Here is a 15,849-nt window from a genome sequence, read left to right as displayed (position 1 = left end):
AGACTTTTATGATTTTTAAGCCTTTGACTTCTTCTAGGTTCAAAGGGTTGCTTTACATCCTTTTGAGAATTCTCCTCTTGAGAATCAACTTTGGATGTAGAAGCTTGAGAATTGTTCTCATATAACAAATTCTCCTTTAGAGATGTTGAAGCTTGAGAATTGTTGTCACATAACATGTTCTCAAAAAATTCAAATTCTCTAGATTCAATCACAACATTAGACTCTAAGTCTAATAGCCTATAAGCTTTACTATTGTTGGCATAACCAACAAAAGCACACTTTATGGCTCTTGAACCTAACTTTGTTCTATTAGGTTCGTTTTTCTTGCAATATGCAAGACACCCCCACACTTTGAAGTACCCTATGTTGGGTTTTCTTCCTTTCCATAACTCATATGGAGATATCTCATTTTTCTTCATCAGTATTCGATTAAGAATGTGACAAGCGGTTAAAAGCGCTTCACCCCATAAGTTGAAGTTCAACTTAGAAAACACCAACATAGAATTTATCATCTCTAGATAAGTCCTATTTTTTCTTTCGACAACACCATTGTGTTGTGGTGTATAAGGTGCAGTGCACTCATGAATTATACCATTTTCTTCACAAAATGTATTGAATTCATTAGAGAAGTACTCTCCTCCTCTATCACTTCTTAGCACCTTAATCTTTTTATTTAGTTGATTTTCAACTTCTAATTTATACAATTTAAAAGCATCAAAAGTTTCATCTTTATGCTTTAAAAGAAACACATATGTATATCTACTAAAATCATCTATAAAAGTAAGAAAATACCTTTTACCACCTCTAGTAAAAACACCATTTAATTCCCAAAGATCACTATGGATCAAATCTAGTAAATTAGATGATCTTTCTACACTAGGAAATGGTTTCTTAATCATTTTTGCCTTAACACATGTTTCACATTTACCATAGTTTTTAATATTGCATGCAATCATACAACATTTTACTACTCTTTTCATAGTAGAAAAACCTATATGTGATAGTCTAATATGCCACAAAAATAAAGAATCATACTCAATAATGTAGGCGGAATTAACATTTTTATTGATAACATTGAAAGTTACATCATTGGTGCACAATTTAACCATTCCCTCACAAGAGTATCCTTTTCCCAAGAATACATTTGATTTGGTAAGTATAAGTTTACCGGACTCAAAAACGGCTTTAATGCCGGGCTTGCCAAGCAAATCACCACTTACCAAGTTTCTACTCATTTCGGGAACATAAAGTACATTCACTAATGTAACTTTCTTGCCGGAGGTGAAGTAGACTTCAATAGTACCTTTGCCAAGTACCTTGGATTTTCCCTCATTACCCATTTGTATCTCATGGTTGCCCTTTAACTCTTCAAAGGTCTATAATAATGATTTGTCATAGGTGACATGGATGGTGGCACATGTATCATACCACCACCCTTTCACCTTGCCTTGGACCGCATTCACCTCACTAAGGGTAGCAACTATGTTTTCCTCTTGAGTTGCGTTTACCTTAGCTCCTTGTTGGTCTTTTCTATGCCTACATTCTCTAGCATAGTGCCCCTTTTCCCCACACACAAAGCAAGGGCCTTTCTCGCCCTTAAACTTGTTTGGGTTGGTTTTTGGACCCAAAGGTTTCTCATTACCCTTTTTCCCTTTTTGGGATGTTTTGGTTGTGACATCGCATTTGCTTTGGAAGTCTCTCCATTAGACCCCCCACAAGTTTATCTCTACATATCGATTCCTCTTCGATTCGAATATGTTTTTGGATTTCCTCCAAAGAATAATCCTCATTTTTATGAAGGAGTCTTTTCCTATAGCTCTTCTAAGTTGGTGGTAATTTAGCCACTATAGCACCAACTTGAAAGGCCTCGGGAAGCTCAATCTTTAACACTTTCAATTTGCTAACAATTATTTGCAATTCATGAATTTGAGGAAGAAAAGGTTTATCACCAAAAAATTTGAAATCGAAGTATTGAGATATCAAAAACTTTTTGGTACCTTCCTCTTCCACCTTAAAATTTTTCTCAAGTGCATCCCATATCTCCTTGGCCGATTTGGTCTCGGTGTAGAGATCATAGAGCCTATCAGATAGGGCATTGAGGATATGACCCCTACAAAGGAGATTGTTCTCCTCCCTCTTCCTTCTTGTCTCCACCTCCTCGGGAGTGTCTTTGTCAGATGGCTCGGCTAGAGGTGCCAAGGATGACTCAAGGATGTAGGCTATCTTGAGTGTTGTCAAAAGGAATTTCACCTTGTCTTGCCACCTAGTGAAATTGGATCCATCAAACCTATCCAACCTCACTAGGTCTTGGTCATGATCTTGATGGTCTCACCTTCCATTGAAACAAACAAGGGATAAGCTTTTGAATGTTAGGAAAATATGTATTTTGCCTCAATGAAAATAATAATAAATTACAACTCTATGCAATATATTACAAATAAATAATGATTGATTAAAAAGAGTTACAACTCTATAACTTAAAATTACAAATAAACAAAGAAAATGAAGAAGATGATGAAGGAGAAAAGAATAGTAAAATACAACTCTAAGCAAAAAGTTACAAATAAAGTAAAGTGTTTGAAACAAAAGAAAAGAAAAGATTACAACTCTTGAACAAGAAATCCAAGTAAATAGAGAAGAACAATATAAAGATGAAAAGCAATAGAATGAAAGAAAGGAACAAGATACAAAAGATAAACAACTCTCACTCGAACTACCAAAGTGAAGAGTGTTTGGGGATCACCAACTTGAACAAGGTTTGAAACCTTTGTCAAAAAGCTTATTTCCCCCTAACTCAAGCACTAAGGGATCTCTCATGGAATATAGGAAATGCTTTCTGGAATTATCAAGCCTCAAGGTGTTTCTAGCCAAGTGCTCTAATGGATAGAAATGTTGTGTCTTACAAGTGAGCTATAGGCTCCTATTTATAGAGTTTAGAGACACCCTTTGAATTTCAAATTCCACTAACCCCATGGCTGTTACCAATGTTTAATTGGATTAATATGGAATTAAAAATGAGATTTGGGAGATTTTTGAGTTTTTTGAGCTGTTCAACAAAGATTGAAAAAACTGAAGAAAAAAAATGGTCAGTTTTAGCCTGTGGCCGCGACCACTAGCTTCTGTCCCACAGGCGGCCATCGACTATTTTCAGCACTAAAAATGTGTTGTTTTTCCAAACGATTCTGAACCCTTCCAAATGATTTTGTAACTCCCAAAACACATTATTAGGGTTAAAATCATATCTCTAACAGCCATATCACATATGGCTTTATGAAATTCATCTCAATATTGTGTAACAACAAATTTACACAATAAAGGGTAATATTTGGAAGTTACAAATTTGTAATACCAAATATGTTACATTATTTGGATATATCTCATATATCTAAATATTGTAACTCTGTGTTATATGTTACAATATGTGACACTCTTTGTCACATTTATTTAATCTAAAACATTATATTATAATATAATATAATATTACATTATATTATAAAATAATATAACACTCCTCCACTAGATTAAATAGTTATCTATTGTAACATTTATTTAATCAATAATTATATTTTAAAATATTATATATCCCCCACTTGATTAAATAAGAACTCTTTCTTATAGGAGTCATTGCATTAACGCATAAAGCAAAGTGTTTTTCAACTTGAAATTTACTATAGTGTAATTATCACAAAATTTGTCGAAAATTTGGTTGCACTAGGCGTTGAACCATCTTTTCATGATAACAAATCGGAGATAACACACACACATTTGCGATGTTCACTTGAGACCTCTATGTCTCGCTTTGCACCGTTAATGGCCATGTGTACTTTCCGTTCAAGGACGCTCTTGAGAATACTCACAATTCTCATGACAGGCGGCACCACCCCTAGGTCCATATAGGTAGAATTCTTACAGTATTTTGTTACCAAAAATACTTGTCTTTACAAGATTGAATTCTATTAAAAAACCTTTCGGTTTTAACCCTCCACTTGGTAACACACAAGTACTCAATATCTCAGATGGGTCTTGTTTTGAGTACAACTAATATTCACTTGATTGACTTGTTATTACCTATTGAACCTAACACTAGTTGAATAACTAGTGTTAAGATAGGTTACCATCAATCGTGAATCTCTTTAGGGAGTTTAAGTCCCATCCCTCGAGATGATGCGGCCACCAAATCCCTCGTTAGTGGCTTAGTGAAGGGATCCCCCAGATTTTCACTTGTTCTCACATATGATATTGAGATGACTCCTCTTTGAATCAATTCTCTTACATATCCATGTCTTAGACTAATGTGTCTAGACTTCCCATTATACACTCCGCTGTATGCTCTAGCCAATGTCGCTTGGCTATAACAATGTATCGATATAGTAGATACATTCTCTTTGATTAGAGGAATCTCTATCAACATATCCCTTAACCATTCAACCTCTTTGCCGGTAGCAGCTAGAGCTATGAATTCTGCTTCCATAGTGGAATGAGATATACAGGTTTGTTTCTTGGAACCCCAAGAAATTGCACCTCCACCAAGTGTATAGACCCAACCAGTTGTGGACAAGTTGTCCTCAAGATTGGATATCAAACTTGCATCTGTATATCCTTCTAATATCGAAGGAAAATTGGAGTAGTGTAGGCTTAGTCCTTTGGTTTTCTTGAGATAACCTAGGACTCTTCCAATTTCCTTCCAGTGATTCACACTTGGATTACTTGTAAACCTACTAAGTTTACTTACCGCAAATGCTATATCAGGTCTAGTACACTGGGCAGCGTACTTTAGACTCCCTATAGCACTAGCATACTCCAATTGAGCCACCGCTCTTCCTTCATTCTTCTCTAGTTTTACACTATGATCGAATGGAGTATTGGCATCTTTAACCTTGAGATGGTTAAATTTGTTCAATACTTTCTCAACATAGTGGGCTTGCCCTAATGCAAAACCCACACTATGTTTCTTTACTTTGATACCGAGTATGGTATCAACTTCTCCAAGATCTTTCATCTTGAAGGTTGATGATAGAAACCTCTTCGTTTCTTCTATCCCTTTCATTCTGTTACTTAGAATAACCATGTCATCCACATATAGGCAAACAATGATCACATATCCCTTACAAGTTTTGGAATACAAACACCTGTCTCCATTGTTATGTCTAAACCCATTAGACATGATGGATTGATCAAATTTCTCATGACATTGCTTAGGAGCTTGTTTCAATCCATATAAGGATTTTACAGGTCTACAAACTTTATGTTCGTTTTTGGTAGGACAAACCCTTCAGGTTGTTCAATATAGACCTCCTCATTGAGGTCACCATTAAGGAATGCTATTTTGACATCCATTTGATGAACATACAAGTTGTGTATAGAAGCTAAAGCGAACAAAATTCTTATAGAAGTTGTTCTTGCAACAGGCGCATAGGTATCGAAATAATCGATACCCTCTTTTTGCCTAAACCATTTAGCTACTAATCTAGCTTTAAAGGTTTGGATAGTGCCGTCAGTGTGGTATTTTCTCCTAAATACCCACTTACACCCAATAGGCTTAGACCCCGGTGGGAGGTCTACCAATTCCCAAGTGTTATTGGAAAGAATAGAATCTGTCTCATCATTGATTGCTTCTTTCTAAATTGCACTATCTCTCGATTTCATATCTTCTCTATAAGTCTTAGGATCATCCTCAACGAGAAGTACAATACTGCGGCATAACCCACCATTTGCCACGGCACCAAGACAATTCAGAGAACCGCCCTAGCCTCTAAGTTCATGCGGGTCATGACGCTCCAAGAACAGGGCCGCAGGGAAATTCTACGAACCCAGATTTCAAATTTTTCTCCGAGCCTAGTCCCACAAAATTCACCCCAACTAACAACAAAACCCATAATTGAGTTATAAACTCAAAAAAATTTATCCATAACGACAATATAACACCATAATATAACAAAAATCTCCATAGAAACCCATAAATCCCATCTTGAGATTTGAAGCTCAGGAACACCAAAAATGAAAATGGAAACTCAGAGACTACAGGACCAAAAACGTTACCTCAGTTGGCATTCGACCTCCTAGCTGTACCTTAAACAGTTTCCCAGTTCTAAGATCACATCCAAGCCTTTAAATATAAGAATCCTTCTTCAAATATCTCAAAACCCCAACACCCACTAAGAGAGAAAGAGAGAGAGAGATCTGAGTGAAATGTCTTTCCTTTAGTTTCTAAAGGCTTCCCTTAGCTCATTAGACTAATCCTAAGGCTTTGAAAAGACCAAAATGCCCCTAGCCTTTACTTAGTTCATTAATGTCCTCAAGGGAAAATGGTCTTTTTCCACCATTTCCCACCAATCTCAATTAACACCTCTCAATTTCTCAAGTAATCACCAAATAACTACCCATTACTCGATAATGTACTAAATTGTCAAAATACCCCTAGGCTCACCCCGGGCCGAGTATTTGACCCCATTGTGACTAAATCGTTAACTCACTCACTACGATCTCCTCATGCCGAATAACTCAAATATATCCACATAATAATGTGGTCTCAATCATAAAACACATATATTTACAAATATACCCTCAACGGGTCAAAATTACAAAAATACCCTTCTAATAACAAAGGGGCCCAAATGCATGCTTAATACACATAAACATGCAACACTAGTCATATTATAATATAAGTCACATAATTAAGATAATTATGCATATAATCATAAAAATGCACGTAATATCACATACACATAATTAATCCAATTATTTCCCTCCTGACCCCATAATCAAGACATTAAGTTTAATAAGGGAATTTGGGACGTTACAATAATAGAAAACTAAAAGATATTTCTATTAGGGTTGGTGCACTAAAAGCATGTGAAAAGACGTTTTATTGATTTAAATAAAAGTACAATTTTATTATATTTTATTATTGAAATTATTGCTTGAATAATTTATATATAAATATCAAGAAAATTTCATATTCATTTATGAGAATATGATCTTGTATGCGTACGAGAGAATTAAGATCATACATAATGAATAAAATAGTCAGCAACATATTAAAGTACGAAATTCTTAATCAATGGTTCTTAGTACAATTTACTAAGCATACAGGATGAAAGTAATCTAGATTCGGATTACTGATGTAGATAGACATTTTGGTAAATGTAATTTACATAATTGTGATTATATATGACATGACCGATGTAAATTAATTTATGTATAAACTTACCATTTGCCATTACGATTTAATTTTTATCTTAAAAGATAATCATTTGTAGATCAGTCTAAATCCTGAGTTGTCATGAACTCATGTTCATGTTTATTAGATCTTTTGATACATTCGTTAAGGTCTCTTAATATAATGAGGCTAGTGACTTTTATTTTGGAGATTCAATATCTGGAATGGTTGGGAACATGATTTTACAATAATGGAATCCGTACTTTCCTAACGGGTCAAATATTGGTTCCCTTAAGTGTTAATTTTGGAACTGAATAGCTATTGAGCTCAAATCTATAATATGATTATAGATTAATTATTCACTGGTGAATTAATGGTACTTAAGGAACACAAGGTAATTAGAAGGGTACAACGGTAATTCTTAACCAGCTCTAATTAACGAACCAATAAATGGATAACAGAACTACATATATTGATTATATCAATGGACTACAAGAGAATACTCTATAAATATAATTCTATAATCACTAAGAGTGCAATTCCATATTTATAGTGGAGTAATAATAGAATTAATAAATAAGATTATTTAATTAAAGAGTTTAATTAATAGTCTGGTTTATTAGAGCTTAGTATTATAGGTCCATGGTCCCTAAGTCACCTCTAGCCTACATTGTAAGGGTGAAAATGTCATAGGCCAGAATAATGGAGAAAGAGACTAAATTACAAAGGAATTAATTTTCTGGGGCTAAGTGATAATTATGTAAAATTAATTAATTATTTGAATAATTATTTTTTATTTGAAAAACTTTATATTAGTTGAAATTAATATTAAAGAGAGAGTAAAATATTATTTTAGTATAAGATAATTATTAAAACTGATAAATTAAGATAATGTTAATTTTGAATTAACTAATATTTATTTTTTAAATAATATTTATACTATATTTAGGAAGATATATATCATCTTAAAGTTAATTAAACAAACAAATAAGAAAAATTAGGGACACAGCTAAGTCGCTCACACCACTCACTGTGGTTGCACAGTGAGTGGCGCCACTTACAGTGCCATGTGTGTCTAGGATTTGAATTTTGAATTTCAAATATTATTTTTTTTATTTAATTATTTTTTTAATTTGATTAAAATAATGATATAACAGATCAGTTAGAATTAATTAAATAGAAATAAAATAAAATTATTTTATTATCTTTAGAAATCTAAAAAGATGTGATTCTTTTTAAGTAAATGATTTAGACATATCAAAAAGCATCGATAGAAATTTTTCTAAACATGAGAAATTCAAGAACTCTCTATAGACTTCTCTCTTCTTCAAACTCTCTAGATCTCTTGTGTTGAGAATATCTAGAGAGCCTAAATAATCGAACCAATGAATTTTATGTTCCCACACACGTCCTTGTGTGTTTGAGGAATGGCTTGGAAGACTAAGGTGTGAGTCTTCGCTAGATAGGAAGATCATTTGATTATACAAAAAGACTCAAGGAATCTTAATAGGCTAGAAGATGTTTTCTTCTTCTCTTTTTGTTAGTTGATTTAATGTATAGATATATGTATTGATCCTAGCTCGGTATTAATAATTTTAAAACCACCACCCGCTTTCGTTGTGTTCTTAATTTTATTCAAATTAATACCAACACTAAAAGCATGTAATAAGGCATTTTATTTGGAATTAAATAAAAGTACATTTTCTTTATAATTGATTGCTTGAATTATTATCGAATAATTATTATAAATATCAAAAAAATTATATTCATTAATCAAAGTATAATTTTGTATAAGTACAAGTGGATTAAGATCATATATAATGTATAAAACTATAAACAACATATTAAAGTATGGAATTTCAATGAATGGTTGTTAGTACAGTTTACTAAGTATTGTATTAATCCATGTGATATAGATCTAAATTGCTGATATGGATAGACATCTTAGTAAATGTACTTTGTATAATTAGATTATATATAACAGGACCGACGTAAATTAATTTCTTTATAAACATGTCGTTCGCGGTAAAGATTTAATTCATATCAAAATGATGATCATATGTAGATCATACTGAATCCATTATAGTCATGAACTCTTGTTCATGTCTATTGGGTCTTTGATTCACTCGTTAAGGTCTCTTAATATAATGCAGTTGATGACTTTTGTTTTTTATATTTAATAGTATGAATGGTGGGGAACATGATCTTACAAGAATGGAATCCAAGCTTTTCTAACGGATCGAATATTGGTTCCCTTAAGGGTTAATTATAGAATTAAATAGTTATTAAGCTCAAATTTATAATATGATTATAAATTAACTGTTCACTAGTAAATTAATAGTACTTAAAGAACAAGTGGTAATTAGAATGGTAAAACAGTAATTTTGACTGTTGGGTATTTTTAACAACGCATGTGCACGCTATCGCAACAAGTAATAAAGAGTAAGTAGAGTATCGATCCGACAGAGAATTTATCACTAAATATTTGCCAAGCACTAAAATAAATCCTTCTTGCTTTTATCCAAATATTAATAAAATTGAAACTTAAAGAAAATTAAGATAAGTACTTCAAAGATAGCAATTAACCAAATTTTAGAGAAGCCTAGTATTACAATTCTCCCTCTATATTTCATTTAAACATAATTATTCTCACTTAATTACATCCATCAATGCAAATTATCAACCAAGAAACCATAATTATTTACAAGCCTCTCTCTATGGTCATGCAGAAATATTTTATTTAATCAACTATCTATATTCCTATGACAATCAAATTAAAATAAAACTCATTAAGCACATGTTCTCAAAAAGGTTATGCATGCCACACAGGTATATTCATATCCTATGTGAAACTCAAAGATTTCTTACTAAACATACATCATTCTATCCAAGGACACATAATTCCCTTTCCCAAATTCATTAAAGTTTCCTAATCAATCTAATTAGTGATCAAGTAATTAGAAGCACTAAGCATGGAATAAATTGAATATTTCAGAATTAAGATAAAATAATTAGTTCAAACTACATATTGAGTTCCAATTCCAACCCTAGAATAAGAAATTAGTTCATGCTAAGACTAGTGTAAACCATGCAAAATATCATAAACAAATTCATCATCATGGAGTTTGCAAGGAAAAGCAAAAGAAAGAGAATATAAGAGATGAAAACTCTTGGTAGAAAACTCTTCTAATGTTTATATCTTTAATTCTCCTATTTCTCCTTCTCACTATACGCTTTGTGAATTAGTTTCTCTCTCTAAAAGTATGGCTATAGTCATGCTCCTCCTTCTTTATAGTCTAGGTCAAAACTTGCAAGAAAAGTAAGTAAAAAAGGTAGTTTCCCGTTCCTAAATTTTTGCTCTGCATCGCGACATTGACTCTAGTCGTTGTGACCTTAGCTACTAATTTCACAATTCCCTTAGCGTCGCGACACTAATTGCTGCTTTTTTGCATTACATTTCTTCTTTCTTCTTCAAATCTACAAAACACACTTAAATTAAGAAAAATAAACTCCAAAACACTATCAAACAATACATTCTAAGGTACTCAATTACGATGTTAACACATGATATCATTGACTAGCTCTAATTAACAAACCAATAAATTGGAGAATAAAACTACATCAAGTGATTATATCAATGAACAACACAACATAATTCTATGATTACTAAGAGTGTGATTCCATATTTATAGTTGAATGATAATGGAATTAATAAATAAGAATATTTAGTTAAAGAGTTTAATTGATAATCTGTTTTATTGAAGTTTAATATTATGGGTTCATGGTCCCCAAGTCACATGTTTACTACCCTACCAAGGGTATGGATATAATTGACAAATTAAAAGAAGAATAAGACTTAACTGCAAGGAATAAATTTGTGGGGCTAAGTCATAATTATGTGATAATTATGTGTAATTAATTAATTAAATTAACTAATATGTTTTATTTGAAAACTATATATTGGTTGTGCTAAATATTAATTAACTTTAGGCTGATTAATGATGAGAGAGAAAAATATTGATTTTTAAATTGTACGCCCATAATTCTCCACAGGCTATTAGCAGGCATAAGTATGGCATAATTGTGTATCAGGCACGAGGATGATGTTTACCCCGGAGGTGCTGCCCCGAGGTCCCACCTCTTTAGCTCAAGGTAACCACAGGTTCGCTGGAGCTGCTATGGAGTCGGATCAGGAGGATGGACACCGCGGACTAAGAAGAAGTCCAGCTCGAGGTACGGGCTTGAGCTGGCATCTGTGACCCCTTATAAAGTCAACCACGCAATGTAAACGTGTATATATCAGACATCACGTGTCTGATATGTCCCTGAACTCTCGGATACGCAGCCTAAACATGCGTTTTCAGGCGCCCACGACTGGGGTGGGTCGTGCGGCCCATTATCCCCCTTACCTATTGATTAGACCTCACTTCATTTGTCAGGTTTTAGGAATTAATCATGAATGTCACAGAGATGACATGATGGGTAAGAAGGTCACGTGATGACCCCCTTTGCCAACCCCTAATGCCCTCTCCTATAAATATGGAGAGCCTGGGAGTTGCAAAGGGTTGGATTCTATGATGAAAAGAAATACTCTGTAAAGAATACCAAAAACTACCAATAATATTGGCTGGTGGAGTAGAAGGATTTTAACCTTTGAACCACCTAAAAAAAGAGGTGTTTGCATTGCCATTTTATTTTAAGATCACTCATCTGTTTCGATTCAATACTTAGCACTAATCTCACTCTCTTATTTTCTTAATTACCTGTTGACGAAGAACCACGTCAACAGTTTGGTGCTTTCGTTGAGAGCCTGTCAGATTGGTGCTATCCCATATTCCCAACCATGGTGGTCACTCACTCGAGACATGGTAACGAGGCGGACCAAGGTGATGGGCAGGAGGCCCATCATGCCACCATTTCGGGTGACCGAAACCCTGAGGTTCAACAGCGGCCGGGCAAGCAGCCAATAGGCCAAGATGATACTGGAAGTTCGGCTCCCCGACCGCCTGATCCAAACCCTGATTTTTACACGGTGGTGGAAATGGAGAATGCTCAGCTGAGGAGTCAGCTGGCGAAAGCTAACCAGTAGATTAAGGAGGTGTTGACCCGACTACCCCCTCTTACAACCGAGGTTAACATCGGAAAGAGGCAAGGCGAGACTCATAAGTCCCGTCGGGGTAATCGGTCCAGGCCTAGCCGGTCAACCAGACCCCCGACATCCAACTCTACTCCCTCATCGCACCGCCGAGAGACAACCTTCGAAGAACTACCTAGGGCCGAGCAGTAGTATAGTCGATCAGTCCGAACTTCAACTCCCAGCTCACTACCACCCTTGAGTGCACCTAAGAGGGCTCGAGGGAACTCTAGAAGGAGATCCGGGGAGGGATCACAGCGACAGCCCATTCCGACCAGCCGTCCTGTACCCCGCTCAGACCGCCAAGCGCAAGACCCGCAGGTTGGCAGAGCCGAGAGGCCTCTACCTAACCTCATCCGCTCTGACGGGACCAGGATTGCATCCCCGGTCAGGCATCCTCCTTCACCGATAAGGTATCCGTCTCCTCCTCGACCTGTCCGAGATGTTCCAGCTTACGGGAGCAGCAGGAGAAACCCACCTTCCGCAGGACCTTCCCATCGTGGCAGGGCGCCCAGAGAAATCCCGGATCCTCATCCCCAGAGGCGGGCTCCAAGCTTCTCAAACGGGAGCTTTTGGACCGGAAGCCGCCACAGTGACCTTTCTGGCGGAGACCTGCGCCAACGCCTAAGCTCGGCGCAAAGCCCTCAAGCCATCCCGAGGGGCGATCTCCAGGATCGTCTTACCTCTCAAAGGGGAGACCCAGCAGGGAATGGCAGCTGTGCTCGGCCAAGGGAAGACCTGTCCGAGGTCTGTGACAGCGGGAATGTCCCATATAACCTATCCCAAGATAGGAGGGACAATAACCCGCCAAACGCGTACAACGGATCCGGAGCTGTTGAACAACCCCAGAATAACCAAGGAAATCAGGACAAAACCCTTGAGCGCCTGGCTCAAATGGAGGAGCTAATGAGGAAGCTCCTGTCAGAGAAAGAAAAAGACGAATATGATTCAAGGGACGAACTTGAGCTCTTCGCCCCCAGCATAACAGTGGCGACGTATCTACCCGGTTTTCGTATGCCGCACTTGTCCAAGTTCAACAGAGACGGAGATCCATCAGATCATCTGGGCATGTTCAATACTCTGATGATGGCCCACAACATTGGCCCCGAGCTAAGATGTCTAATATTTCCATCCACATTGACTGGGTCGGCCAGGCAGTGGTTCAAGCAGAATAAAAAATAGTCAATAAGCTCGTGGAAAACTTTCTCTACTGACTTCAAAAGAGCATTCCGAGCCTCCCAGGCTGCCCGCGTCAAGGTCGATTCCCTGGTGAAGGTAAGGCAATAACCCGATGAGCCTCTGAAGGCTTACCTGAGCAAATTCGCAAGCGTCGCTGCTCGGGCCAGAGACGCTGATGACAGCTCCAAGCTCATGGCTTTGAGAACTGGAATCCTCGTCGGAGGGGGACTCTAGAATGAGATACAAAGAAAGGGAGTCAGCTCCGTCAACGAATTCCTGAATAGGGCCCAAGAGTGGATCAACTTGGAGGAGGCCCAAGCCTCAGCTGTGGGAACCAGCCAGGTCCCTGAGCAGCCCGCTGGAGTGGGAACGGAGGTCGTGACAGCGACCCAGAACATTACACAGAATAACTAGTTTGGAGGCAAGAGAAAGGGGAGCAGCGAGGGCAACCAGCATGGCCCAAAGAAGAATAAGTCCGTAGAAAAATTCAAGCCGGTCAATGCGACTTATACGGAGCTCACCCACTCTAGGGAGAACATCTTCCTAGCAAACTCTGCTCGCCTCCCCTGGAAGAAGCCAGAGCTGTTAAAGCACCAGAAGGGGAAGTGAGACACCTCCAAGTTTTGCCGTTTCCACAACGATGTTGGCCACAATACCGATGATTGTAGACACCTGAAGGATGAGATCGAGACTCTCATCAGAGCCGGGCCCTTGGCTCAGTATGCGCAGAATAGAGTTCCCGCAGCCCGTCCGACTCCGGAAGTCCCAATCACTCAGCCCGGGTCTCGGGTAGATCAGGACGTCCCTCCTCCAGTGACAGGAGTGGAGATCTCCACAATCTGTGGAGGTCCTCATTTGGCTGGCACGAGCAGAGGTGCCCAAAAGAGGTACGTCAACGAACTTAAGGCTCATAATGGAGTAGAGTTTGTCCCCGACCAACATCTGTCAAAGTAGCAGCGATTGGAAAGGCAACCAATCATTTTTACTGAAGAAGATGCCAGCCACGTTCAATTCCCTCATAACGACCCTCTGGTCGAAGCAGTGCAGCTCGCTAATCGGAGGGTTAGGAGAGTGCTGATCGATAATGGGAGCTCAGTAAACCTTATATTCCGGTCCATGCTGGAGAAGATGGGTTTGACTGTCGCCGAGCTGAAGGCAACCTCCATGATGCTTTATGGTTTCTCGGGAGAAGGATCAGTGACTATAGGGACGATCGAGCTGGTGATCACCTTAGGAGAGGGACCTCGAACAGTCTCAAAACTCCTTGAATTCGTGGTCATCGACTGCCCAGCCGCATACAATGCCATTTTGGGTTGACCTACACTTATAGCTTTTGAAGCCATCACCTCCGTCCGCCACCTCGCGTTGAAATTCCCTTCTTCCACACGGATATGCACGGTCCGTGGCGATCAGCTTGCTGCCAGGGAATGCTACAGAATTTCCATGAAGGGAAAATTGAAACCCGGGCAGTTAACAATGGCCATCCAAGGTGGAGAAGAGGAATCTCAGGAACCTTTGCCTAATCCTGAGATTGAAAAACCTCAGAGCACCGAAGGGGAAAGTATCGTCCTAAGTGAGGATATTTACCCCCGAATAGGCGAGGATAAGTCCGAGCTCCAAGCTATTGAAGAGCTCGAGGAAGTAAATATCGATCCACAAAATCCCTCACGGATGGTTAAGCTCGGGAAAAACCTCTGTGGCAAGAGGAAGGCGGAGCTGATCAAATTTCTGCAGGAGAACCTGGATGTGTTCGCATGGTCACACGAGGACATGGTGGGAATCAGTGCAAATGTCATCATGCACACCCTTCATTTGGATAAGAGCGTTCCTGCAAAGTCCCAGAAGTATAGGCACCTGGGAACGACTCGCGCTGAAGCCCTAGAAGAAGAAGTAGCCCGACTCAAGAAATGATTCTTTATCCGTGAAGCCAGGTTCCCGGTCTGGGTCGCCAATCCCGTGTTGGTCCCGAAGCCAAATGGGAAATGGCGGACCTGGATCGACTTCTCTGATCTGAACAAAGCCTACCCCAAGGACTATTTCCCCTTGCCGAGGATCGACCAATTGGTAGACGCCACGGCGGGGCACGAGCTCATGTCCTTTATGGACGCATACTCGGGCTATAATCAGATCGCCATGAATCCAGCTGACCAGGAGCACACTAGCTTCATGATCCCAACTAACGTCTATTGTTACAAGGTCGTGCCGTTCGGACTGAAGAACGCCGGTGCTACATACCAGAGATTGGTGAATAGAATGTTTGCCAACCAGATCGGGAAGAACATGGAAGTGTACGTTGATGACATGCTGGTCAAGTCAAAGACTGCCGATAACCATGTTTCTGACCTGGAGAAATGCTTCAAGATACTGAGGGAGTACG

This window comes from Humulus lupulus, chromosome X (genome assembly GCF_963169125.1).
Source record: "Humulus lupulus chromosome X, drHumLupu1.1, whole genome shotgun sequence".
NCBI lineage: Eukaryota > Viridiplantae > Streptophyta > Magnoliopsida > Rosales > Cannabaceae > Humulus > Humulus lupulus.
The sequence above is the reverse complement of the archived record's forward strand: the minus strand, read 5'-3'. Positions refer to the sequence as shown.